A 22,281-nucleotide genomic window follows, 5' to 3' on the forward strand; every position below is an offset into this window, starting at 1 on the left:
GCCTGTAAACTGGTATTCAAATAGGTTAGGGACAGAAATTACACATAATTTCTGTATAAGTGATTGGAAACAGGTACAAATTTTGGTATAAGTGATCAGAAACTGGCTCAAATCTGGAATACAACATTAGTTCACTGCACAAAACCTGCTTTCTAAATGACCAAAACTGGTTTAAGATAAACCTGGATGGATGTAGTATCAGACTTAACTGATTTAGGTTAAATCAGTTTCTTGAATTTCTGTCCCAGATCCCCTCCAGATTCAAGCTGACTCACAGTCCCCCAGCATCCCAGGATGCTTTGCACCTCCCCTGAAAACCCGCCACCCCAGAGGATGGGAGGGCTAGCCTTGGCCCAAGCTGTCTGCTTCAGCTGAGCAAGGAAGCATGCTCTAGTGCCTCCACTCCCCAGCTTCTGGCTGTGGCCACTGCAGGCATGTGGCTTCATTTCTGGAATCAAAAGCAAATGTTTGTTTACTTGCTTATTGGTTCAATCTACACAGCTTAGACTAACCTGAGAAGATTGAATAAAGTCAGCCCCAAGCTTTTTGACTGTCTGTACTTCTAGTGGAAACTATGGTAATATGGTAAATATGGTATATCTAGTGGAAGCTGCTTGCAGCAAGATTTAGCTACAATAGATCCTTGATAAATATCATGCAGAATATACTTCTGGATACAATGCATTAAACAACAGCAAAACCCAAAAAACAGAACACACACATGCACATACGCACATCCATAAATGGCACGTGCCCCCGGCAGCTGGAGGGACATGGCTGTGCCGGTGGGAACCCGGCAGTGGGAAGCGGGGAGCTCCCACAGACGCTGCTGGCACTGTTGGCGGTGTGGGGGGTGGTGAGCACAGGTCAGTGACCACCCACAGGCACCTCTGGCAGCACCGGCAGCGGCCAGGGGCGATCAGGGATTGCCCACAGGCACCGCTGACAGTGTTAGCAGCGCCTTTTTGCATGGGGTGCACCGCCATGGGTAGGGGGTGCACGTGCACCCATGTGCACCCCTTATGCATTATCCCTGCACACATCTTGGTTGCTTACAGTACTTACCTCTGGTGTGGGGATTGGCATGAATATTTGCCAGAGTTGTTATAATTTATCATAAGCTCCCACTGACTTTAAAATCAGCTCGTGTTGTTTTAGAATTATTGTGCACAAACTAGAATGAAAGTGAAGCACGTGCGCGCGCACACACAGACACACTGTCCTTGGAGAGGGTATGAGAGCAGCTTATGTTTACCTTATTCCCCTAAAAATATATAATGAACAAAAAACCTACCCATAGTTTCCTCTTAGAGTTCTTCTACATTTAGCTCCATAAGTTCACCCACGTCAGCCTTAGTCCATTTTCTCCCTCTGCACCAACAATAAGGCCCAGAACAAAGCGGTTTCCAAAATGATTTTGTATACTTACAGATTAATTCCCGTAGGTTTTAAACAACAGACTTGTATTCAGTTATGCAGTGTTGCACTGAAATGGTGGGAAGTTTAAGGGTGGGAGTAATGATTAAAACAAGAGACTGGAAATTAAACAAAAGAATTCTGAATTCTTTCTCTCGCATTCACCTTGTACCAGATACTGGGCGCATCTACAAGTTCATTAGTGCAAAGTGGTTACTGAACATTTAATTTAGTACTTGTATTGTCAGGTACTAAATAAACGCGCAGTAGCCAGAGTTACTGCGCAGTAGCACCAATGAACACCTTTTAGTGATGCTGATGTGCCGTTGCCTAATAATACTGCATAGTAGCATATTAGCACTACCCATGCTGTGACACACTACTGCATAGTATTATTAGGCTACTGTGCGGTTAGCATCCCATGTAGATGTGCCAACTCTAACCTATGCTCCTGCTGGGTAGCACTTACAAATAATTCCATCAAAGTCAGTGCGATTATATACTAAGGAGTGCAAAGCAAAGCTATAGCAACTGAGGAACAGACAAATAACCTCTCCATTGTTTAAACCTTCTCTTGTATTAAAAAGGCAAGAAAGGATTACCAAGGAGGTTTTGAGGCTTAGTCAGTGCTGGAAGATACTCCACTAGAGGACAGATGCTGTAAATATTTATTCAATTTCAATTTCAATTTATTAAGTATTCTGACTGAAAGCCAGTCTCCCAATGACAACATAACAGACATACAACCATAATATAAGTTTAAACAAAAATAACAGAAATGCAAATATAATAATAAAATAGAGCCAACCATTCTAAAAGCATTATTCCTACTTCCAGAATTAATATAATCAAGCACAAATATGGTGATAAATCAGATCATGAATTTATAAAAATGTTGTACATAGGTCCACAATTAACAAAATAAAAAACAAATATACTGATAAAGTTTATTGGTCATATCAACGGTAAAGGATGTTTAGCTCTGATCACTTCAGCCTTGTAAGCAAAAATTGCAAGACAGTTTACTAAATATGGATCTATTTGATGGAGAAGCCATATTGATTTCTCTCTATTTGAGAAGTATGCGAATTTCTTTAAGAACGGAGATAAATACTTTCCCCTTATGTCGTTATATAGAGGACATTCTAAAACATAATGAAGAGTGTCTTCCAAAACTCCTAGACAGGCTGGACAACATCTTTTAGCCCTTGGAATAGAAAGTCTACGTCCAGCCAAAACAGTTGTGGATATCTGTTTGGTCCTGAGTCTAGTCAAAGTTTGCCATTTATTGCTGAGATCCAGCTGGAAATACCTTTCTCCCCCTAATCTAATTTCCAAAGAATATATAGAGGTGCGATGCGAGTAGCCCTGGCCACTGCAAAATCATTCTGCCTGGCAATATCTCAGACCCTCTGAAAAACCTGGACCTTTTCCATGGGGGAGAAGAGTCTTTCATTGTCTTTGACATAGTGTCCCAGCCTGGAAAATGCAAAAGTGCGGGAGAGAAAAGCTAGCCAGGGAGATTGAACAGAAGGGTGATTATTGATGTCTTCTGTATAGCATAATTTGTGCAAGCAAGATGATAGAAGAGGCAAAATTTTAAATCAGAATCCCACCATTCTAATAATAGCATTAGTTAAAATGGAATCAAATCCTGTCTATAATCTCAAAAAGGATGCAGGAGTTGAAGGAAGACGACCCAGAAAAGCCCTGAGAAACTGAATCTGAGGTATGTCTACATTATTACTGGAGGCAAAGCCCCATACTTCAGCACCATACAGGATCTAACTTTGGCTTTATATGCTAATATAGGAGCTTGAACTAATTGTCCTGCTATATGGTCTCATAAAATTTCTTTATAGACATTGCAGATTGGGCTGCCTTAGTTTTAACTAACTGAATGCAGTGTTTCCACAATGGAAAAGCTGTAAACATCACACCCAAGTACCTATAGGTTTTAACAACTTTGAGTTTGATTCCCTCCTCCCCCACCATGTTCCATCAGATGGCTTTCCCAAAAACATTATTTTGGATTTATCATAATTTATCTTTAAGTTATTTTGTCCACAAAGATGCTCAAAAGTTATAATTTCTCTCTGTAATCCAAAGAAGGTTCTTGACAGTATGATGGTGCCATCTGTCTACATTAATTAGAATAGGGATTGGGATTGCTAGTCATTTTGGGGGATGAAAATTAGCATCCTGCATGTTTCCAATGTCATTCATATAAAGGTTAAATAGCAAGGGGGCCAAAGTACATCCTTGTCTAACCCCTTTTTGTGTCTGAAATTTCTGTGTAAATTCGCCCCTCAGGCCTCACCTAATTTGTGCCCGTGGATCTTTATGATATTCTATCAGCAGATGCAAAAGAGAAGGGTCAGTCCCATAATTTAACAATTTCTCCCAAAGTTTACTTCTATCTATACCGTCAAAAGCTCTTGACAGATTAACAAATGCAGCGTACAATGCTGATCTGTGCATTTGCATATATTTATGTCTCAAAAACTGAAGGATAAATGTATTATCAATAGTGGAATATCCATCCCTAAATCTGGTATGATGTTCATATAATATGTTTTCTCCTTTTACCCATGCTATGAGATGGTATAACAAGTGGCGCCCAAAGATTTTAGCTGAGATGTCTATTAAACTTATGGGGCGATACGATTCTGGCTCATCTTTTAGACCTTTCTTGAAAATAGGTATGATGGTACTCCCTTTCCAGGAATCTGGCATTTGGCCCAGCTCAATTATAAAGTTATACCATTTTTCCAAGACTGGGGTCTGCCCTTTGATATTATCAATATAAACTTCCACCAGTCTTCTGTCTGTGCCTGGGGCTTTATTCTTCCATTGTACTTTGAGGAGATGTTCTATTTGATCCTTTGTTACCCACTACTTAGTTGTATCAATAACGGGTATATTACCCCCCATGATTACTATTTATTTACTCCATGGAAGAAGTAAACTGATTGGAAAAATATTCTACCCAACTGTCTGCAGTCATATTATTCTCAACATTACAATTATAGTTAGCCATTCCGTTTGACACAAGTAGCCAAAAGGTTTTGCTATCTTTGGCAATATTTGCTGACCTCAATTTGACCCATTGCTTGTTGTAATATTCTTTTTTCTTGTTCTGGAGAAGCAGTTTATATGTTTTCCATAACTTTCGAAACTCCCTCTGAAAAGTTGTTCCAGTGTACCTGGTTTCCCTGGCTTTCCTATTTAATGTTCTTTTCCGTTCTACACATTCTTTTTCAAACCAGGAAGCACCTCGTTCTTTAAATGTCTGTATGGGATGGGAGATTACAGGTACCAAGAGGAGTGACTACAGGAGATCTTTAATTTGCTGGCAATGCTCTAAAATCTCCTCTGGTATTTGGGCTACTATGACCAAATTTCTTAAAATACAAATATAGGTGTCCTCCTATCGCTAATAAGGACTGGAGGGATATCAAGCTCTTTCTTAAGGTTGTGGACTAAAGGGAGGTGGGCACTTTCTATGCGAAATGGTATCTGAAAATTTGCTATATCCCCCCACACAGAGGGTTCAATCAACATATAATCAATGGTACTTGATCCTCTAACGGAAGTATAGGTTTAAATCTTTGAGGTAATACTAGGGTATGTTCCATTAATTGATCTGAAGTTCAGGGTTAACAGTAGCTTCTGTAATCTTAGACTCTCATTATTAATCCATATGTTATTGAACGATGGAACATCAATTCCCCAAATCTCATTAAGTAGCAAATAATCCTCATCTTCCCATTTCAACCCTCCTATTCTAGCATTAAAATCTCCTACTACAGTAAAATCTCTGTTATCCAGCATCCCCAGGGTCAGGGGATTGCTGGTTATGTCAAAATTCTGGTCATCTGAAATAACCCGGTAAGGGTTTTCAGATAACGTGGAGCTGGGGGGCGGGGGCGGAGGTGGGAGGAGGGGAGAGGTGGCGGTGGCTTCACACAGAAGAGCGGCAGCGCAGGGTAATGGGTGGTGATGGCGCCTGCTGCATGTGAGCTTTCCCCCACCCCGCGTCCAGCCAGCCAGTCTGAAATTCTGGTGAGCAGAACTGTAATACCAACTTGTGTATAGGATATTCTAACTTTATGACTTCTAAATGCTCAGTGAGCAAATCCCATTTATCACTAGCTTGTTCTCTTTCCAAAGCTGCAGGCATATATATATTTGCAATAAACTACGAACCTGTCCTGGAAATAGTACATCTAATTAGAAGACAGATATCAAGGCAAGTGCCTAGTTGTTTTGCAGTCCATCCTGGATTATTGCCAGCACTGTCAAAAGACCTAGCCTAGGCCATCACCCCTTTTTGCCTGCTTTGCCAGAGAGACTAAAGCACGAATAGCCCTTTAGGAAGAAAGGTCCTTACACCAAGTTTCTCACAATACTATAATATCGTGACTGGTTAAAAAGGCCTCAAAGTCACTGTAACCTAGTTTGCTTAATAATCCTGCCACATTCCAAGAGATAATTGAAAATTTTCCAAGGCTATTTTAGTGGAGCTTTCTGAGTCAGGTTGATTTTACATTCTCAACTTCTATCTCAAGTGCAGCAAGAAAAACAGCACCATCGCAGTCTAATGGAATCGACCTATCTAAAACACCTTATTTACTAATTACTGTTAGTATAGAAATTGCCAAGGGGGGGCTTTCTTGTTCCCCTTGTTATTCATGGTGCATGAAGTTCTACTATTGGATACATTATCGTCTGAAGTGTCTATCAAACAGATTTCTCTACAAGTCTGTGTTATAATTTTTTATTCAGCTCTCCATCTTTGCTATAGACTTGGGTCTTTTTGTGGGCTGAGCTAAATTACTATCTCCAAACTCATGTGGGTCCAGATACCTATATTCCTGCTAGTAATTGCTCCTATCCTTACGCACAGTTTCCTGGGATGGGTTAAGGTCTATGAATGCTGAACCCTGGAAACCATCTATAGTTATAAACTGTCTCCAATGTTTCACATCTTGATTTATTATATTCCTTTCTAATTCCAGTGGGAACGCCACAACCTCTTCTCTCCCTCTCAAATTCAAGTGAAGTGAATTTGGACAGGACATGGGGATATCCTAAGTTATTCATGGTAACTTAACCAGAGGAGGATAGGGACCTCAAGTCCTTATTCTCAGCAAGTCCCTTACCCAGACCTCCCATTTCCATTCCTAGGGACGTGTATAATTTCTCCAAGCTGCTGGTAAATTTTTTGTCACCAGATAGTGGAGAAACATTATCTCTTCTATTAAGCCCCTGGAAATTAATTGAGTCATCAATGTTACTTTCACAAGGGGTAATTATAAAGGACCTCTTACTAACTAGCTCTTCAGGTTGGATAAGAAGGGCCTGTACACCATGAAATGATCTGGTTTTCCCTTCACCTCCTTCCTATCTTGTGAATCTTGATTCACTTTGCTGGCCTGGGGATTGGTCTGGCCTTTCTGGTTAATTTTAATTAGATCCTCCTGGAAAGTTTTCAAGTGAGCCAGCATGCTATTTTTTTTCTTCAGGTGGCAAGCTTTCAAAGGAAGCCAGGAGATATAATTCCTCATCCAAATAAGAGAGTTGACATCCCTCCCTCTCCTCCATTAGGTCAACCTCTAGTCCATCAGCTGAATCCAATTCAATCAAATGTATAGATTCCTGTCTAATTGTCTTAATATCTAACTGGGTTGACCCTCTAGTTTTGGGAACCCACTTACTTTTCCTTATCTTTTCCTGGCATGGTTGGACTTGGCTTGCAGTCTCCCTTGTGACTGGGCCTGTTGGCTACAAAGGACCAACTCACAGGATCATCATAAAATTCTAGTTTATTAGACGGATGCAAAAGTCAGATCATAAACCTTGGGGCTGATCCCCTCAAAAACACACACATTCATGATGCACACATACACTCACTAATTTTCTTTGCAAATAAATTATATGAACCATTTTAAAGCAAGAGATTAAGAAACAAGGCAACCCCTTCCTTCTACTACAATGCATTACCTGTTCTTTACCTGCAAGATAAAATTACATTTAGATCTTGGAGGCACTTTGATATTATTCAGACAATGGATTTGCAATACAAAAGAAGCATTTGCTGGAGGTGATTTTGCAAGATAAAAAGATCTTTTATTTTACTACTTTTTAACCAATTAAAATGGGCATTTTTATGCTACCGCAGGTTCAACGGTGCAATGCACATCCATATGCAAGGGACAGTGGAAAGAATATTTAAATCCTTACTTTTGGCCCAAAATTATTCCTTCATTTATACTTAGGGAAACCATACATCCTGGTTTGGCTGGCACAGTCCCGGCTTTCAGGTTGTCCTGGTGTTCTGGCTGGTTGGCGAAAATTGAAGCAAAAGTCCCAGATTGGTACCATCCCACCTGCACATGCCCAGCCCAGCTCCTCCTGAGCAGCAGCTGTAGCTGGGGGGCAGGCTGGGCTAGGCCCAGCTCCTCCTGCCTGGGGTGGGAATCAACCAGGGTGGGGCAGGACAGAGCGGAGGGAGAACACTGCTGTGAGCATGAGCTGCTCGTGTGTGTGTGTGTGTGTGTGTGTGTGTGTGAGGTGTCCCACCCAATGATGGTGCCCTGGGCAGTTGCCCACATTGCCCACCCTTAAGGCCAGCACTGACTGACTCTACAGCTTTCTCTCGCTTTATGCAGGTTCTGTATGTTCGAATTCGCTCTTATGCAATGACCTTTTTTATACCAAAAATTCGTTATATGGGACATAAATTCACTCTTATGTGATCTGTGTGGTGGAAGCCCGCAGTCAGCTGCTTTGTGCAGTGCATTGTGAGAGTGATGAGCGCCAAAATATAGTCTCCTGTGTGGATCTGTGCTCCTTGCTCGCTGTCTGCGACACGTGTTTCTGTAGTTGCCATCCCCATTATGATGGGGATCCCCTGTGCTTGTGTGTACTGTCTGCTGTTGGAGAGTACCAAAACTGTCTTGTAGAAGTGGTAGAAATGGGTCTGGGGTCAGTACAGTTGAGGTGTTGGATGTCATCTGCAGACTTGCTGAGGGTGCACTCCATCCTATCTTCCATTGTCAAGTGGGTTTCCTTTATACAAATTCAAGTTATGTGCTGTTTTTCAGGAATACATGTACAGCATAAAGCAAGGGAGACTTGTACTGTGCAAGTTCACCCACTCACAGCCCAGCAGAATTGGGACCAGAGGGCCACCACTGCACAGTCCCCAGGTGAGGGCAGGGCTTCCCAGAGTGGGGGAGAAAGGAAGGGCTGGGTGGCTTGGACCCTTACCCTGAGAGGAGTAGGGTTCCCCCACCCCACCACCTGGATGCTGGCAGGAACCCATGTTTGGGAGGTGGCTCTGGGCTCCAGATGCTGGGCTCTGCCCTGGGACTGCGGGGGGCAGTGTCCCAGATTTCCTTAAAAATAATACGGTTGCCCTATTTATCCTAGAGCACACCTATTCTGTTATGTAGAACTGGCCTGAGATTGGAATATGACAATTGAGACTGTAAGCCAAAAGAGCGCATAGCTGAAGATATCCTTTAGAGACTCTCATGAACGATATGAAGTATTTGGTGCTGACAGCCTCTGCAATCAGCCAGCAACACTACTTTTCCTATGATTCATTTCAAACCAGCACTTCTGGGGAAAAGGTGATGGCACATGCAGATGCTTATTGACCAAGATGTCATTACAATCAATCAGTCAATCATGCTATTCACATGATTAATTTTTTGGAATGGTTTCAAAGCATATCAGTACCCTCTGCATCACAGCTCAGCTGAGTATTTTATTCCCTTTGTTGCTTCCATGAGCTGTGCTGTGCAGGCTGCAATTTCCAGACAAAGAATCATAATTAGGGTTCCTTCTGCTATTTACTGCAGGAAAATCTTTTAACGAATGAGGGTGAAGGTGAAAATCTTTCCCAGTCATTTTAGGGCTTTTATGCGGCTCCAGTTGCTTGTGCCCTCCTGCTGTCTGGTCTATAATACTTAGCAGTGTTATGCTGATAAATACAATTTTGGAACCCAGGAACTGCATTAAAGTGTTTAGGGGATTTCTCAGACATAAACATTTGCTGGTAAGGTAAGGCTACTTTGTCTCTCCAGCAGGCATTTATTGAGATATATGACCTGGTGACTATAGGCAGAGGGTTATAAATGTGACTGCATTGCATAAAGGGAGTGGTGTGGTTAACATCACATCACATTTGGACACCAGTTTGAATCACACAGTACCCATTAACAACTGGGTCAACTGGGAGCATCTAGCACAAATCCAGACTGAAGCTCAGATTCATCCCTCTGGAGCCATTGCAAGAAACCTTTACCAGTTTACTACCACACCCTGCATTACAAAAAACTCATATCAATTACTATGCAGCAGGAAATGCAGGGTTTGCTTATCAGAGTTCAGCTTTATCTCCTTTACATCTGCATGCAAGTCTGCCACCCTGTATAGGTCAATTAACTCTGGCATGTGGACATGTGTGGATCTAGGATTTTGGAAAAGTAGGTGCTGGTGGTGTGGCGCACTATCACATATAACACAACACTTATTTTTCTTCTATTAAAAAGGAAGTAGATGCTATATCAATATGCTAGGGGCCTAGGACTATACTGTTCATTTCAAAATCAATGCAAAAACAAATAAATTTATTGTACCCTAATTTTCTATGATGCTATGAATGTGCAATAAATTTGCTAAATTATAAATTAGGTATAAACAAACACAACCAGGTAGGCAACAAGAAATAAATCAGAAGATGTTGTTTTTTTCTAATGACTACAGGACTAATGAAATGTACATCTCTTCCAGATTCATAAAACAAATTCAGCCATCTTAAGCATCTTGGTAGTGCATCCAATGCTTCACTGAGTTAGTGGGTAAAAACCGATATGAGATTTTACCTGGGACTAAATCTTTTGTCGTGGGATCCTAAAGACTAACAAAACTTTAGAGAAGCTTGAGAGAGTCCAGAGAAGAGCCACACGCATGATCAGAGGTCAGGAAAACAGACCTTATGATGACAGGTTGAGAGCTATGGAACTCTTCAGCCTGGAAAAGCGCAGGCTCAGGAGTGATCTGGTGGCCACCTATAAGTTTATCCGGGGTGTTCACCAGGATCTGGGGGAATGATTGTTCACCAGAGCACCCCAAGGGATGACAAAGTTAAATGGTTATAAACTTCAGCAAGACCGTTTCAGGCTGGACATAAGGAAGAATTTCTTTACTGTCCAAGCCCCCAAGGTCTGGAATAGCCTGCCATCAGAGGTGGTTCATGCACCTACATTGAATGCTTTCAAGAGAAATTTGGATGCTTATCTTGCTGGGATCCCATAACCCCAGCTGACTTCCTGCCCCTTGGGCAGGAGGCTGGACTGGATGATCTTCTGAGGTCCCTTCCAGCCCTAATGTCTGTGAAATCTATGAAACCCCCTTTAGGTAGCTGTGAGTAAAAATGGAGGTTGGTTTTATCTGGGGTCTGATTGTCCTTGGGGTGGGAGGGGACAGGGACACAGTCATTTACACACATAGCTTGAATATCAGTTAACTTGAATTAGCCTCAGTTGTCCTGGGAAGAAAATCTTTATCTCACAAATTTCACAGATATTAGAAGTGGGATAATGGGTTTGTACTTTTGTTGCACCCCAGGATAAAAGTCTTTGTCAGGTCTGCTTTTACCCTGAGATGGCAGCCACACTAATACACAGTAGAATTAGTCCTACGGGCATTAAGTGTCTCGTGTAGACGTGACCGTTGTTTAGAATCAAAGAATCACAGAAAATTAGGGCTGAAACAGGCCTCAGGAGGTTATCTAGTCCAACCCACTGCTCAAAGCAGGATCGTCCCCAACTAGATCATCCCAGCCAAGTCTTTGTCTACTCAGGTCTTAAAAACCTCCGAAGATGGAGATTCCACAACCTCTCTGAGAAGCCTGCTCCGGTACTTTACTACCTTCCTAGTGAGAAAGTTTTTCCTAATATCTAACCTAAACTTCCCTTGCTGCAACTTGTGACCATTACTTCTTGTCCTATTACTTGCTACCAGCGAGAGAAGTCTAGCTCCATCCTCTTGCGAACCCCCCTTCATGTGGTTGAAGGCTGTTATTAAATCCAGCCTCAGTCTTCTCTTCTCCAGACTAAATAAGCCCAGTTCTCTCAGTTTTTCTTCATAAATCATATTCCCCAGCCCCCTAACCATTTTCACTGCCCTCCACTGGACTCGGTCCAATTTGTTCATGTCCTTCCTGTAGTTGGGGGGGGGGGGGGGCAGGGACTGGATATAGTATTCCAGATGTGGCCTTACCAGTGCTGAACAGAGGAATAATCACTTCCCTCTATCTGCTGGCAACGCTCCTACCAATTAAGCCTTCTACGCCATTAGTCTTCTTCTCAACGGGGGCACACTGTTGGCTCATGTTCAGCTTTTGTCTACTGTAACCCACAGGTCCTTTTCTGCAGAGCTGCTGCCCAGCCAGTCAGCCCCCAGCCTGTACTGGTGCATGGGAGTCTTCTGTTCTATGTACAGGACTTTACACTTGTCCTTACTGAACTTCGTGACTTTATGAGATTTCTTTTGGTCTAGTTCTCCAGTTTGTCTAGAACTCTCTGAATCCTAGCCCTATCTTCCAGTATATTTACTACTCTACCCAGTTTAATGTCATCCTCAGACTTGCTGAGCATGCACTCCATCCTATCTTCCAGATCGCTGATGATGATATTGAACAAAATTGGGCCCAGGACTGACCCCTGAGGCACTCCACTTGTTACCAGCTGCCAAGTAGACTTCAAGCCATTGATTATTACCCTTTGATCCTGACAATCCATCCACTTTATAGTCCATTCATCCAACCTGTACTTCCTTAGCTTGCTTGCAAGAACGTTGTGGGAGACTGTATCAAAAGCCTGGCTAAAGTCAAAGTGCATCACATCCACTGCTCTTCCTACATCTACGGAGCCAGTCATCTCATCATAGAAGGTTGATCAAGCATGACTTGCCCTTGGTGAATCCATGCTGGCTGTTCCTAATCACCTTCTTCTCCTCTGAGCGCTTAGAAACTGGTTCCTTGAGGATCTGCTTCATGATTCTTCTAGGGACTAAGGTGAGACTGACTAGTCTGTAGTTCTCCAGATCCTTTCTTAAAGACAGGCACTATATTTGCCCTTTTTCCAGTCGTCTGGGACCTCTCCTGATTGCCACTAATTTTCAAAAATAATGGCCAGCAGCTCTGCAATCATGTCGGCCAACTCCCTCAGCACCCTTGTGCATCATGTTCAGCCCCACAGACTTGTACATGTCCAGGTTTGCTAAATATTCCCTAAGCTGTTTTTTTTAACCACTGAGGGCTGCTCACCTCCTCCCCAAACTGTGCTGTCACTAGGGCTGTGAGAAATAGCATCGTTCCACTTCGATTTCCATTTTGACATTTCAACAGAACAGTGTTTCATTTCATTTCAAAAGCACTGTTTTGTTTCACTGCAGCCAGAGCCGGGAAGATCAGGGCTGCCACTTGGCCCCAGCCAGTGGCACCAGCCTCCTGTGATCCAGGAGGCAGTTCGGGGGTCCACACGCCCATGAGCAGTCCGGCACAGCCCCCACAGCCCTCCTGGGCTTGACCTCAGTCCGGCCTAACCTGCTGCCAGATGACAGGAGGCTGGTGCTGCCAGCTGCAGCCAGTGGCAATACGGATTTTCCCATCACATGCTGCATTCAGCTGGCAGCACCAGCCCCCTGGCATCCAGTAGGCAGATTGGGGGTTCACCCACACCCCCGGGAGGGCTGTGTCAGGCTGCTCCCAGGGGTGCAGGCCCCCAATATGCCTCCTGGATTACAGGAGGCTGGTGCCGCCACCTGGGAGCCCACACCAAGTGCCGGGAAGATCAGTGCTGCCACTGGCCCCAGCCAGCAGCACCAGCCTCCTGTTATCTGGCAGGCAGATCGGGGGCCCGCACCTCCGTGAGCCGTGCAGCACACCCCCCACAGCCCTCCAGGGGTGTGGGCAAGCCCCCGATCTGCCTGCCTGATGACAGGGCTGCTGGCTGGGGCCAGCAGCAGCACCAATCTTCCTGGCACAGGCTGCGTCCAGCTGGCAGCACCAGCCTCCTGTCATCCAACAGGCAGATCGGGGTCTTGCCCACACCCCAGGGAGGGATGTGGCGGTGCTGAACTGCTTCCAGGGGTGCGAGCCCCCAGTCTGCTTCCCGGATCACAGGAGGCTGGTGCTGTGGGCTGGGAGCCCGCACTCAGCCAGGAAGATTGGTGCTGCCGCTGGCCCAGCCGGCAGCATAAGCCTCCTGTTCATCTGGCAGGCAGACCAATGCGGGGTTCTCTGGTGCAGGGCCCAGAGAAAATCAGTTTGTGTGTGGTCCCCGCACGAGCTGATTTGCTTTGGGCCCTGCACCCTCCTCAGATCAGCTCTGGTGCAGGGCCCGGGGAAAATCAGCTCCATGGGACTGCGAGCTGCTGGGAGCTGAGCCTGGAGGCAGGGGGGAATCGGAGCGCAGCACTGGGGCTGTGCTCTGCCTCCCTCCACTGGGGCCAGCTCACAGCCCCGTGAAACTCAGCTGGGTGGTGGGAGGTGGAGCGCAGCACCAGTTCTGCCTGCCTCCTGCCACCGGGCTGGGCTCCGTGGGGCTGGCGGAGCCGATGGGCGCGCAGCCTGGCGGCAGGAGGTGGGTAGCAGGAGGCAGGGAGAGCCAGGGCTGCACTCCCTGCCGGGCTGAGCCACATGGGGCTGCAGAGCTGCGTGGAGCGAGCACAGCCCTGGCTCTCTCCTGCCTCCCACCACCTGGCTGCTTTGAAATTCAAAACGTTTCGACTGCCTTGTTTCATTTTGAGGCTGTTTCAAAGCCCTTCATTTTGTTTTGATTTTGCTGTTTCAAGTTCAAAAAGAGTTGAACCAGCATCGAAACAAAGCAGCTGGCCAAGCTTTGCATAGCCCTAGCTAGATGCAGTAGTCTGGGAGCTGACTTTGACTGTGAAGACTGAGGTAAAAAAGCACTTCAGCCTTTTCCACATCATTCAGTAAGGGACCCACACTTTCCCTGATCTTCATCTTGTTGCTAACATATTTGTAGAAACCCTTCAAGTCCCTGCTGGCTGCAACTCTGATTGTGCTTTGGCCTTCCTGATTTCATCCCTGCATGCCTGAGCAATACTCTTATACTTCTCCCTAGTCACTTGTCCAAGTTTTTACTTCTTGTTAGCTTCCTTTTTGTGTTTTAGCTCATTGAAGAGTTCCCTGCTAAGCCAGGCTGGGCTTTTGCCATACTTGCTAGTTTTTCTGTGAATCGGGATCTTTTGTTTCTGCACCTTCAGTAAGGTTTTTAAAAAATACAACCACTTCTCCTCAGTGGTGTCCCATGGGTCTCTGGTACCCGGGGACCAATACTTGCATTTGTGTTCCCTTCCACCCCACCATGGGGACGATCGGAGCAGGGTGCAGAGCCCCCTCTCCCGTCCCACAGCAGGCTCTTCCTCAGGGAAATTAACACCGTAGCACACCGGATGTGGCGGGAGGAGTGGTGGCCAGATTCCATGGTCCTTACCCTGCTTCTTCCCTTTCCTCAGGATCCTGAGCTCAATCATCTCATGGCTGCTGTTGCCCAAGTTGCCATCTACTAGTGCATTCCCCACCAATTCTTCCTGTTTGTGAGCAGCAGGTCAAGAAGAGCATGGCCCCTGGCTGCCCACTCCAGCACTTGCACCAGGAAGTTGTCCCCAACACTCCCCAAAAACGTCCTGGATTGCCTGCACACTGCTGTATCACCTTCCTGGCAGATGTCAGGGTGATTGAAGCCTCCATGAGAACTAGGGCCTGCGATCTGGAAACTTCTGCAAGTTGTCTGAAGAAAGCTTCATCCACCACTTCCTCCTGGTCTGGTGGTCTATAGCAGATCCCCACCACGGCATCACCCTTGTTGCTCTCCCCTCTGACCCTAACCCAGAGACATTCAAAAGACCTATTTCCAGGTTCATACTGGAGAGCTGAGCAATCATCTAGGCTCTTTTACATAAAGAGCAACTCCTTCTCCTCTTCTTCCCTGCCAGTCTTCTTGAACAGTTTATACCTGTTTAGTTCTACTCATTCATGCCTGACTGTCTTTGTTGAACCTGGTGTTTGCTGCAACGTGTATTTTAGAGCACCTCTTATTTCTAAGAAACAATGAAGCCATTGTTTCATACCTGTGTATTTCATGGGTGTCTGTACCACAGCTCCCAGCTCTGTGGCCTGTGCAGCAGCGCAACGACCTCAAAAGCTCCGCTCTCAAGCAGCATGATTATAAAAATGGTGTTTTAATTGACAATTCTACTTTACGGTAAAGAAAGGCCTTCAATTGGTAAGGCAAGGGTTCTTCCACATTTGGAAGTACTATTTGTAATGCAAATGAGTTACTGTCACTGTCCTCAACTTTCAGTTTCTTTACTTTCTGTGTTTATGGTCTTGAACTTATATAGAGCCTGAACCTCACCTCACATAAGGAAGAGCCAAGGATAATTCCACAGAAATCATTGATGTTGCACTGAAATTAGGCCCTGCAGGTAGTACTTCTGCAGGCCTTAGCACTTCATAAAATAAAGATTGTTTCTTTGTGTCTTTTGCATTAAAGAAATACCACAGTCATTTTGCTCCAGAAATCTAGTTATTCACAATTGTATGTGTAGGTCCGCATCTTTATATGTACAGAAAATGTTTGTAGTACAAGTGCAAATGGCAGTTTTTAAATCACCTACACCTTTGTGGGGTACAGATTATTTCTACCAAACTCACTCTGACTAGTCAATCATAGGTAAAGTTCAGCTGTTTCTGAATAATCTGCATTAAAGCTTAGACAAAAGCAAGCAAGCAAGCAAACAAATGGTTTTGCTCAAAAACAACCGAAAAAAAATTCCTTCAATTTTTCAATAAGATGACGGTCAAATATTCAGACAAGTTATAGATGGGGCAACAGATGGTGTAACAGTTGTAATGGGAGCAGATGTCTGGAACTGTAAGGAGTGAAAGCTGGTTTGCCCCATTTCTAACATCCAAGTGAGATAATGTCAGAACCTATCTGTGCCAATGCCCTGCCATGCATGTAAATTTTGTCTCAGTTCCCTGGTTAAAAGCTTTTATACTGGAGAGAAATAAGAGAAGGATCTGTTGAAGCAATGGTTAAACTGTAAAAATAAAAGGATGAACATAACACATATGGGCAAGATCAATACAGAGATCCTGCATGGACAAATGGCTCTTTCCTGACCTAAATGTTCTCTCCGTTTTCCTCTCCCTCTTTACTCAAAAGTGTTATGATGACTTGCTCTAATACTATCATTTCCCCTTCTGTTTTCTTTCCCATAGGCTTTATCATCACCACAACTTAATCGAGTCCTCTCTCTCTCTTCTTTTTTCTACCTTAGTGTGTTCTCTCTCAACCCTCTTCCCACTGCCTTTTCAGGGCTCATCTAGTCTCTTCCTTCATCTTTCTGTCATAACCCAGTGAGTTTGGTGCCTCGGCACTATGGAATTTTCTTGACACCTGAGAGCCTCTTGCACAGCGAGGGTTTTTGCTGCATGAAGAACCCGCGTGCAGGAGGGAGTTCCCGCCAATTTGCAGCTGTCTTTGCAGGATGCAGTTTCCCTTTGCAGCACAGAAGTGCATGGTGCAAAGAGTTCCCGCCATTCGGATGCAAATTCGTGCCCCGCAATTGGCTAGTGCTAAATTATTCACACGTGGCGGCCGGTAATTGGCTTGCTGGCCGTTTAAAAATTAGTGTGACTTCCGCCCAAGTCGAAGAGCTTTGAGCATGCTGCAGAGTGCCTCTTAGAGATCCGACTTGCGGCTAGCTGATCGATAGACTGATCACCTATCGATCCTTCTTCCCATCGCCGAACGCAGTCCCAGACGTACCCTTTTCCCGCCGGCTTGAGTTACGGACGAATTTACTGGCATTGGCCTCACCAGCTGGAGCAACTCACATCGTTGTCCAGACGACCGAACCGTTTCCGTCGCAGCCACCCACGACGTAAGTAAAGTTTTTTACAACCATTAAACCTCGTCTGCCTCTCCATTCACCAGCCCACCCTGACGAACGGGTAAATTCTGAATCACCTCGAGTCGGCTCAGCCCGGCCGAGACACTTTCATGGCATCCTTCTCCATTCCCTTTCCTACTTCTGTTTTTAAGCTGCCTATGCCAAATATACAGATCATCTCTCTCTCACTGTGTCTCCTGGTCTCTCTTCCAAATGCCCTTTATGATTCCTACACACACACTTTATCTTTCTTTCCTTCTTGCCACTCCCTCTTTCCTCTCTAATTTTTCACTATCTTCTTCTCAAAGTCTCTTTCTTTCACCATTTCTTTTCCTTAGCTTTCTCTTCCTCCATACTTCTAGAGCCTATAAACTGACAGCTCTTTATTTAAGGTTTGAAAGCTATAATACTACCTTAGTTTAGTCTTGGACTAAACATATAGAACACATGAATTGCTTACCTGCACTCTAACCCATGGGAATGTATCCAGCTCTCTGTTAGAGAAAATGCTGGTGAAGCTACCCATTTAAACAAGCCTTTGCATCAGGCTTAAATCAACAGGTTCTAAAGCAGAGATATTAATAATTCTGTTAACACCCATGGGGTGCATCTAAATGTGCACTTTAATGTGCAGTATCCTATTTTACTGTGCATTAAAGCATTGAGTAAAAAAATCATGCAAATAATACATGGTAAAATAGGCTACAGTGCATTGTGTCACTTAAAAAAATATGCGCTTTCCCTACTGTACTTTAGGATAGTCTACTGAGCATTTATTTAGTACCTCACATTGGAAGTACTAAATTGAATGCATGGTAGGAAAAGCACATTAATGTAAGCATAGATATGCCCATGAAGGCTGAAACTAGTGATAAAGACATGTTTGCTCCTTATTACCTGGAGTTATCAGATGGTAGGCAGATTATAATGTGCCATAAATCCAATGTCTATATTTAGTCCATGATTTTTTGTATCCAGTAGATTTATGAAGTGAAGTTCATAGGCTCATCTACAAAAGGTGTTTTGTAAATTCCTTTTGAGGAGTAGAATGGAGAGATTGAAGAGACAGTGGCGGTCTTGTGAGAAATATGCATCCACTGGTAATTGGGTAATAGATTTTTGATGTGCATTCATTCTGGTATGCAGTTGATGTTTAGTTTCTCTTATGTATTTTCTATCCAGGCATTCAGTGCACTGAATGAGATATATTACAGTTCTGGAGGTGCAGATATAAGATCCAGGAATGGTGATGGTTCTGTTGTGGGCCATAGCTATTGTGGGAGTGGTGGAGATGTCTTGGCAGGTTTTACGTTTCTGGTGCCAGCATAGTCTGGATCCATTCAGTGTGCTTTGGGCCATAGGAAGTTTGCTTCTGGTGATGAGTTTGGCAAGGTTTGGTGCCTGTTTGAAGGCTAGGATGGATGGTTCTGGAACAATCCCTTTAAGAACTGGATCTTCTTCTAGTATGGGTTGCAATTGTTTGAGGATTTTCTGTATAGGTTCCAGGGAAAGATGGTATGTCATAACTAAAGATGTGCAATTTGTGGGAATTTTCTTTTTTTTAGTGCAGCAATTCTTCACATGTTATCTGGATGGCTACTTCAAAAGTGTGATCAATCTCTCTGGAGGAGCGTCCTTGTTGAATAACAGCCTTTTTTAAATTTGCAAGGTGACAATTGTGGGTGTTCTCCTCAGTGCAAATTTGGTGGTATTGGAGGGTTGGGCTGCTTATTACTGGGGGTGTGCAAAACAGGCCATATTCAATTCAGATTTGGCCCGAATAGAGGACAGTGTTTCGATTCATTGATTTGGATTACTGTCCCTGATTTGATTTGGCTGAATCTGAAGATTTGATGCTGATTTGACCATAGACACAGCTTTAAATGATTTTTCTACATACCTCAATGTACCAGATGTGGCTCATGAATGCTGTGATGCTTGGGCAAATGGAGCATCCCACAGGAGTGTGCCCCCCTCCCCCCCCAGCGTGCTTGGTGGTGAACCTGGAAATGGATTGGAAGTACTTCTGGGTCTGCCAGGGAGCATGCTGGGGAATGCTCGCCCTGCGCTTCCCCAGCTTGGCAATTGGCCACAGGGGGACCCCAGGTGCCCCCCCAGACCCAGGAGGCACCACTTGCTGAGCTGGGGAGCTATGGGGGAGGGCCCTACATGCTCCCTGGTAGACCTGGAAGTGAACCAGAAGTGCTTCTGGTCCACTTCTGGATCAGCTGCCAAGCACGCTGGGGAGCCCCCCCCCATAGCTCCTGTGGGACGCTCCATCCACCCCACCATCTCAGTGTTCATGAGCCGCCTGATACCTTGAGGTATGTAAATAAAAAAATATTTAAAGCTGTGTCTATGTCTGAATCACAGAATCTTTCTGTACAGATATGTATGTTGGTCTGTGGGTTTCTTGTATATGGTGGTTTGTATTTCACCATTGTGGATATTGATCATGGTGTCTAAGAAGGATATGTTGGTGCTGGAGTATTCATTAGATAGTCTGATGGAGGGGTGATGGCTATTGAACTTGTGATGGAAATTAATCAGGGACTGCAGGTTTTTGGTCTAAAATTACGAAGATGTCATCTATATATCTGAAGTATAGCATGGGTTTGGGGCAGTTCTTGAAGAATTCTTCTTCCAAGTGGGCCATAAAAAGGTTGGCAGATTGTGGGGCCATTTTGGTGCTCATAGCTATACCTATAGTGTAAGAGGGGGCTATCTAATGGCTGGTCCAATCATTGGCCCACCCACCTGTCTAGGCCAGTCTGCTCACCTGACTTTCCTGCCATGCCTTTGTTGGAACTGAGAAGTTGTTTCTAGGCAGGAGGCTGCCCATTTAATGCCCTGATGCCAAGGGCATAATACACAGCTCCGAACCACTCCTACACAGTGTCCAATATCTCACAGATGGCATCACTACAAGGCTTCAGCCTCACTGGGCCCCACTATATTGTCCACTGACATTTGGATCCAACCTGGATCCCTCCTACTTAGGCAGCCTAATCTTCACCATCATCCTGGGCTGCAACCTTCCCCTAAACCCTTTTCCCTCTCAGCAGTGTCCCTGGGACCTTTGGCCTCACTGGCCCTGGCCTCACCTCAGACCAGTCAGGACTTCAGGCTCCTGGCTTTGGCCGTCCCTCGCAGCGGGTGTTCTGGCCCTTTGACCCTCATGGTCCTGGCCCCAGCATTGACCATTCGAGGTTCTCAGGGTAGGTTCTTGAGTAGCTAGCCCTATCTCCCATATGGGTCTGCCTTCTTGGGCCCCTCCATATGCTGCCCCCACTCTCTGAACTCATGGACCACATAGGTACTCTGGATCCCTCCTGGGCCTGCTCTTCTGCCCTTGCTGGGTTCACTCATTCTCTTCCTCCTCACTGCGCCTGTACTCTAGCCAGCTTATGTGCAGTCCTTCAGGCCCCCACAGACCCTACTCTATGGAGCCTCCAGCTCTTACTCTGCCCCCTCACTGGGGCCACTACTCTGCCCCCTCACTGGGGCTTCTGGGCTTTATGCCCTGTGGGCCTCAGGTCCTACTCTATGGACCCTGGCCATGTGCTGTTCTGTTGGGGTATTCTTCCTTATCCTTTCTCTGCCATGGGGTCACCCACAAGGCAGCAGGGGATGAGGCTTTCTGGCACCCCATCCTCACCTTTCACTAGGGAGGCACTGGTATGGCTTTTCCTGGAGACTGCCCTGTCATAGGCAGCCCCACCCCACTATCCTCCCCAGCAGGGTGTAGCTTTAGGTCATTCCCCAGGACCAGAAACCTCCTCCATCTCCATAGTTCCTACCTTTGACCTCCAGGTGTTCTGGGAGCAGCAGATCTCTGGCTGGGCAATGTTCATCCTTCAGCTCCCTGCAGCAACTATCAGCTCAGCTCCTAGGGCCTGGACTTATACTGAGGCTGCCCAGCCCTCCTCCAACTCAGGGGCCCTCTTGCAGTCATGTGACCACCTGATTAGGCCTCACTGCACTTGCCAGCTGCTCCACAGCCTGTTCAAGCCTCTTAAAGTGGCAGGCACAATCTGTGCTCTGCCAGACATGGTCTGGAGGAAGTGTTGGTTATTGAAAGTGAATTTTTGATGTGTGAAAATGAAATGTATAAGTTCAGTAATATCTTTAGGTCTGTACTCCGAGTTGTAATCTTGCTCTTGTAGATATGTAAAGCAGGCTTGGATGCCATCCTGGTGTGGTATATAAGCTGGTAACATCCATGGTGGCTAGGAAGGTATTGCTGGGAAAGTGGTCTATATTTATGGGAACATCACATACAGAGAATATTTCACAGCTACAAGCAATCCAGCCCTTTAAACTCGGCAAGTAAACAAACCAAAAGTATCAATCAAGTGAAGGTTATCAACTAATAAAATTATAAGCCAGTCATTTTAAAAGGCAATAAGAGTTTTAAAAAGTATGTATGAATGAATTTCCAGTTAGCTCATGCTTCTCTGCACATTAATTTAAGCTCTGGATTTGTTCCAATTAATGATTTTTCTGACAAAGCATCATGAAGGATCTTTTTTTAAGCCATCTCATAATAACATATTCTCAGTTACTGTAGAACTACATCTGTGATTCCCTGCCTATATATTACAGCATCCTGAAATGTACATAAAGAGGAATGAGCTGTGCAATATACCACGCTGTTGTATTGTATATAACTTCCAAGGATACCTCCAAACTATCTGAAAAGGCTGGGATAGTTCAGATTAGTCTGAGTTATTCTGGCTCTAAGCATCAAGGGTCAGATTTTCAAAGGTATTCAGGCTACTAACAATGCCAACATTTGTTTTTCCTCATGTTTAAAAAAATTGTTCCTTTAGTATTAGGAACATGCCAGCTAAACTTACT

Source organism: Alligator mississippiensis, chromosome 3, assembly GCF_030867095.1.
Source record: "Alligator mississippiensis isolate rAllMis1 chromosome 3, rAllMis1, whole genome shotgun sequence".
In the NCBI taxonomy this organism is placed as follows: Eukaryota; Metazoa; Chordata; order Crocodylia; family Alligatoridae; genus Alligator; species Alligator mississippiensis.